Source organism: Lathamus discolor, chromosome 20 (assembly GCF_037157495.1).
Source record: "Lathamus discolor isolate bLatDis1 chromosome 20, bLatDis1.hap1, whole genome shotgun sequence".
Classification (NCBI taxonomy): Eukaryota; Metazoa; Chordata; class Aves; order Psittaciformes; family Psittacidae; genus Lathamus; species Lathamus discolor.
The window spans coordinates 5459108-5464697 of record NC_088903.1 but is presented as its reverse complement, the minus strand read 5'-3'; the positions used below and the strand labels follow the sequence as shown (position 1 = coordinate 5464697).

Sequence of the window (5590 nt, the reverse complement as noted above, 5' to 3'; positions counted from 1 at the left end):
CTGTTTTCCATCAGCAGAACTGAGCTGACTTCAGGCCAGCAAGTCCTGACTCACTTATGCTGCTGTAGTTCTCAGAGGTAGCTCAGGTTTACTTAGGGATGATTTGATGCTTTGTGCTTTGGTTTTCTACTTGGTGAAGGGGGAGAAGATTGTCACAGATAGAGAGGTATTAGGGTCAATGATAGGGGACATGAAGTCCATCCTAGCTAGTGGAGGCAGAACAAACTTTCAGAGAAAGGGATGCCTCTGATGTCTTCAGAGAAATGCCCATCCATAGCCAGGCTGGGTTCACTTTGCCCACCCATAGAAAGCTATAAAATCCCAAATCTACAGGGAAAGGACCTGGTGGAACAGGCACCCAGTTCTTGCTGAACACAGAAAGAAGAGCTAGAGGCACCAGGAAGCTCCCATGGGAGGATGAGCTCAGCTGCTGCTGTAACCACAGTATTTGGGGTTCCTCATACTGGATCCACACATGACGCAGATCTGGACTGCGTCAGAGCCCACCAGTGAATTATCCTTGATCTCTGAGAAGCCAAAGCTGTGCATGAGCATGGGAAACTGTCCCAGACCAAGGTGCAGGAGAGCAGTGCACAAGGTAGAGACAGTGAAAGATGCCAGTTGCAAGATGTGTTCGTGCCCCCCATGCTGGTAGATGCAGGAAGGGCAGGAGAAGGCTGGAAAGAGTGTGTGCAGGCTGCCTCTGAGCAGCAGGTCAAAAATACTCAAGAGAGGCAAGAACAGGAAGGAAGCAGGGGTTAAGCCTGAACAAGGTGTGTCTATCCCAGAGCCATTAATTCAGACGTGATTTCATGGGTAGAAATCTTGCAGTGCCCCTTCTGCAAAGCTGGTAAATACAGCTCTGTTTCTCTGTTGTTTACAGCATCTTCCTCCCAAGCACAGCTTTTCAAACCCAGAGGGAAGTTTCTACCTAAACAGCTAGGTTGGAAGATTGGGTGTGAACAGCAGGACTCCACTTAAACCAGTCTGTTCCTCACCAGCCACAGTACATAGACCCTACTCACACTGCTTTGGTAGGGGTTGATGCTGATCATAGCAGAGGTGCTCTAACACCGGAACAGAAATGTTTCTAACAGCCTGCTGGGGCAGGGTTTCCATTCAACAATCACCAACCCTCTCCAAACTTTGGAACTATGTAGCCAGTCTGCTGGGGAGACCACATGAGATCACAGTGTAACAAACACCAAAGTTGATTAAACAGACAACAGAAGAGTAAAACCCCCAACTCTGCGAGTTTCTCTCCCTTCCAACCTGCCCTTGTTCAGCTGCCATACCCCAGAATCTGCATCTTCCTTAAGAAAAATAAGAGGCAGAAAACCAAGACTACCCAAAGAGAACTCTTTTATTATTATTTTGTAGTATGATTCTTATGCAGAGGCCAATAGCTCTGACAGTACAGGTCATGTTACCCTGCCCGCGGTACCCCAAAGCAAGTTAGTAACCTGCAAGGGCATCTGCCAGGCTTTTCTGTGTCACACAAGGCTGTTACTGTTGCCCTCCCCCAGCTGAGCTCAAGCCATGAATGCAGGAAGCCCTGTAAAACCATGTTGAACCCAGCTGGCCATGCTGGCTCCCTGAAGATCTGCCCCTCAGCTTGCAGAGGAGGCAGAGTTAAAGCTACTGGTATTGCAGTTCTGCTTCTCAGGTGCTTACTGCATGGCAACTCTGCTGTACCCTGCTGCTCCAAAGGTCTAATCTCTGGCACAAGGAGATGCTGGTGGGTGTTAGTTCTGCTATATTATTTAGAGGCAGTTAATCTTTAATTGTGGCCTTACACTTAACTAGTAAAGGAGAAGGGAGAATAAGAACAGGAATTTCCTCTGCTTGAACTTCTACTTTTCTCCGACACAGCCCAGCGCCTCTGTGCTCAGTGGTGGTGGTTCCCTCAGACAGCACAGGACTTCCTGTGACAAGAGCTAGCAGGAAAAACCCTTTGTTTTCCTTTTGCTTCCTTTCCCATTGCTTGAGAGGATCCTGAATCCTGCAGGACATATCTGGATACCTAAAGAATAAGGCATTAATGTGAGAGTCAACTGGTTGGGTTTCAGCCCTGGTGAGCAAGGTATCAGCACCCTGTCTGTGCCCCAGTTTCTCTTCTCCCCCTTGGCTTGTTTTTCCCAGTGGGGCAGGGCCCAGTTTTTGCAGGGTCCCTGAGGAGCACTGAGCTCCAAGGACCTTTCTCCCTTGGGGAAGGAGAAAAAAGGGTCCCATTCCCAACTGCGTTCCCACAAGTGTCAAGTCAGGCCCAGTTCAGGCTGTTTCCAAACCAGAACTGTTAGGATGGAGGCCTTGGTAAAATACCAAGCACATGGAGAAGAGCTAATACTGTTCTACTTGGCCCTGCTTAGTGCCAGCCCTGTCACCAGCACCAACAAACCACCAAGAGCCACCTCACAGTGGGAGGAGGTAGGTAGGACAGCAGGAAGGCAGCCCATATCCCTGTTGGCTGTGGGAAGAAAGAACTGCCTGCTGAGTTACCTAAGAAATCATCATAGCAGGAGTGTGGAAGAAGTAGAGAAGATTTACCCATGGCTGCCTTGGGAAAGCCAAGAGCTCTTGGAAACTGGGCCCCATCTCTCAGCAGCACAGCTCCCAGGGAACTGCAGGCAGTGCTCCTACTAGAGGGTTGCAGCCCTAGTTTGCTGCCTGAAAGCCCTAGGAAATAACTAGAGCAGATGGCTCAGGGATTGCCCAGGAACACACAGCTTTGCAAACCCAAGAAGCCTGCCCACGCCACAGGAAAATTAACAGCTGATAAAAGTAGGAGTTCACCATTGATTTGTCTCCTTCCCACACTGTTCTGCAGCTGGTGCTAGTGGTTATCCCCACCACAGAGCTCACTGCATCTCAACAATACTCTTATTTAAGTTTGCTTTCTCAGCAAGTCTAGAACATCTCATCCTCTAGGAGAAAAACCCAGGTGGGTAAACGCTGTGTTCTGCCGTGTCTGTGGACCATGCCCTAGCAAGTTCTCATACTTTCATTGTACTTTTCACCCTGAAAGGTCTTAAGCTGCTTAGCAGAAAAAAAGCCCTGTTTTCCAAGGAGGGACAATGTCACCTGCTGCTGTATTGCTGCTACTTCTGGAGCGAGTTGCAAAGAGCTGCTTGCTGAGACCGTGAAGCAGTTTAGGGAGGAAATGAAGATCTCTGTCACCTGCCCCTGGCACCACATGTAATGAGGAGGACACGCAAGGGCATTTCCCACACTGGTTATACTCAAGAGAGAAGTGAAATGCTTGAAAGAGGGGGCACAGGAGCCACAGCATCTCACTGTGCTAGAGATGAGCTGCAGAGAGTTGCCTCTAAAAGTCAGACACCAGTGTGAAGGGAAAGCAGAGATGACAGCAAGGAAATGAGAGGGCTGATAAGGATCTGTGGCTGTGAGGCAGGTGTGTGCTAAGGAGCAGCTCATGTGCAAGCAAGAGATGTGGAGCTGTTGCTGCATTCTGGTTGTTTCCCTTTACCTGCCTGACATGTCTTTTCATGTCAAAAGCTACATCAAAGAGAGGGATGTAAATAGCTGAGCAGGCTTCCTTGTGGGAACAGGGCTGAGTGCCACAGCCAGCCCCTCAGCTGGATCCCTCCCTGGGAGCACCGTGAGGAGCTGTCACCCTCCATTAGCTAAGCACATAGGGAAGAAAGCATATGACATGCGGGAGCCAAACTAGGCAGCGAGGCTGGGGACAGTCACTTGCCTCTGCAGCTCTCTCTTCCCTAGGCCACCACTGATGCTGACAGACACAAGCAGGGCCACAAAAGCAGCACCACATCCCTGACATCCTCTCTCTATTTTTCTCAAGAAGCTGCATTGCACAAGGGTGCCATGCACTAAGCAGTGTCCATGCTTTCCCTTGGTACCCCCTCCCTCTCCAACTACACACTGGTCGCAGCAGAGCTCAGAACAGCCCAGGAGCTGCTCTGCACTGGGGTAGCTTGTTACAGCTCCCATGGGTCTGGCAGAGTAAAGCACACCCTGCCCTGCCCTGCTCCTTTCCTGTGCCCCCACAGCAGGGGCTGGAGCAAGGAAGAAAACTGACAGCATTGTTCTGATCCCACCATGGGGCTTCCCCAGCCTACTCTGCCCCTTTTATTTGACTCTGAACTTTGAAAACCCCAATCCCTGCTCTGCACAGGGAGCTCAAATCTCAGGGTTTATGTTCAATAATCAAGAGCAGGTCAAACACACTGGCATGTAACGTTACATACATCAGGGGTGAGGGTGTAGAGATGTTATGCACAACCTCAGATCAAGTGCCCTATGCTAAGGGGGCATTTGCAGCAAACAAAGCAGATAAGGAAAGAAATCACAGGTAGGGAAGAGACTGTAGACTAAAGGATTTAAAACTACAGCAGGGACACAAGACAGAGAAGGGGGCAAGAGGAAGCCAAAGCTACAGGGCACAAGAGATTCCCGAAATCCCTGGGAAACAGCTAACAGTAGCAAAGTGGTGCCCTTCCCCCTTTTCCTGTTTCTGCTACTCTGGCTAATTCTTTTCCTGCTGCCAAACCCAAACCACAGCAGTGCTCTTCCCTCCTACACAGCGCTCAGCAGTGGTTTCAAAGGCTATGGATGAGGCTTCGCGGCTTCCTCGGGGAGGTGGTACCACTGTGAGATGCTGTGCCAGCTGGAAAGCAGCAGCCCCGACCCTCCCCACGTCCTTTCGTGAGCCCCATACCTGCTGCCAACAGGGAGCTCTACCAGCAAAACCCATTTGGCTTGTACACTTCTTGTCACATCTCCCTCACACACCAGGCCCGGGCCCTGCAGGTGGGTGAGAGCAAGAAACCACAGGCCAGAGTTAAGCAGTTATTAGTATTTGAAGAGGAGAGGAAGATTGGAACAAGTGGGAGCTGGGGTTTGGCACAACAACAAAAGCAACCGACTCCTCCGGCTACTGTAAACCCGGCGGGGCCTCGGTGATAAGGCTCGTTTGACTCTTACCTGGCTCCCGCGGGGCAGCTCTGTCAGCCTGCGGGACACCGGCCCCTTCCCCGCGCCTCCCGTTCTGAGGCATCACCCACGTCTCTCGGTAAGGACGGGAGCGCCGAGCCCGGCGCTGTCACGGCGGCCGGTGCAGGGCTGGGACCGAGGGCCTCACCGCGGCGAGGCGCGGGCCGGGCCGGCCGCAGCGCGCTGCAATTAGGGCGGCCCTAATTACCTCAGCGGAGCTAACGGTCGGCGCCTCACCTGAGCCCCGCGCATGCGCAACCTCCCCCCCCCACCTCACCTGCGGCCCCGCCGCTGCCGGAGGTGAGCAGCGGGGAGGTGGGAGCGAGGCAGAGCCTGACTGCGCATGCGCGCCGGCCGCGCTCCCCTCGCCCTGTGGGTGCCCCCCCCCCCCCCCGCCCCGTCCCTTCCCTCCCCGCGCGCGCGCGCTCCCCGCCCCGCGCGCGCCAACCACCTCCCCCCCCCCCCCCCCCCCCACAACAACCCCTCGGCGCGCCCCCGCGCGCGCGTGCGCGCGGCGGAGTCGCGAGACTGACGGCGGCCACGTAGCGCTGCGGCGGCGGCGGCGGCGGAGGAGGAGGGGAGCGCGAGCGGGAGCCGCGGCCCCGGCGGCGGCGGC

The 5590-nt window shown here is 53.6% G+C and overlaps 1 long non-coding RNA gene across 2 annotated transcripts; it reads right to left on the bottom strand.

Moving 5' to 3' along the window:
* Window positions 1–1118: 1118 nt before the first annotated feature.
* On the bottom strand, window positions 1119–5534 carry LOC136024164 (uncharacterized). Of its 2 annotated transcripts, XR_010616762.1 has the most exons (4): window positions 5508–5534; window positions 4966–5157; window positions 4700–4785; window positions 1119–2023 (listed from the first exon to the last, which is right to left on the bottom strand). It is a non-coding gene; the product is annotated as an uncharacterized LOC136024164 (long non-coding RNA). The 2 variants fall into 2 exon arrangements; XR_010616761.1 differs by lacking the exon at window positions 5508–5534 and having other exon boundaries at window positions 4966–5280.
* Between the last annotated feature and the right edge of the window lie 56 nt (window positions 5535–5590).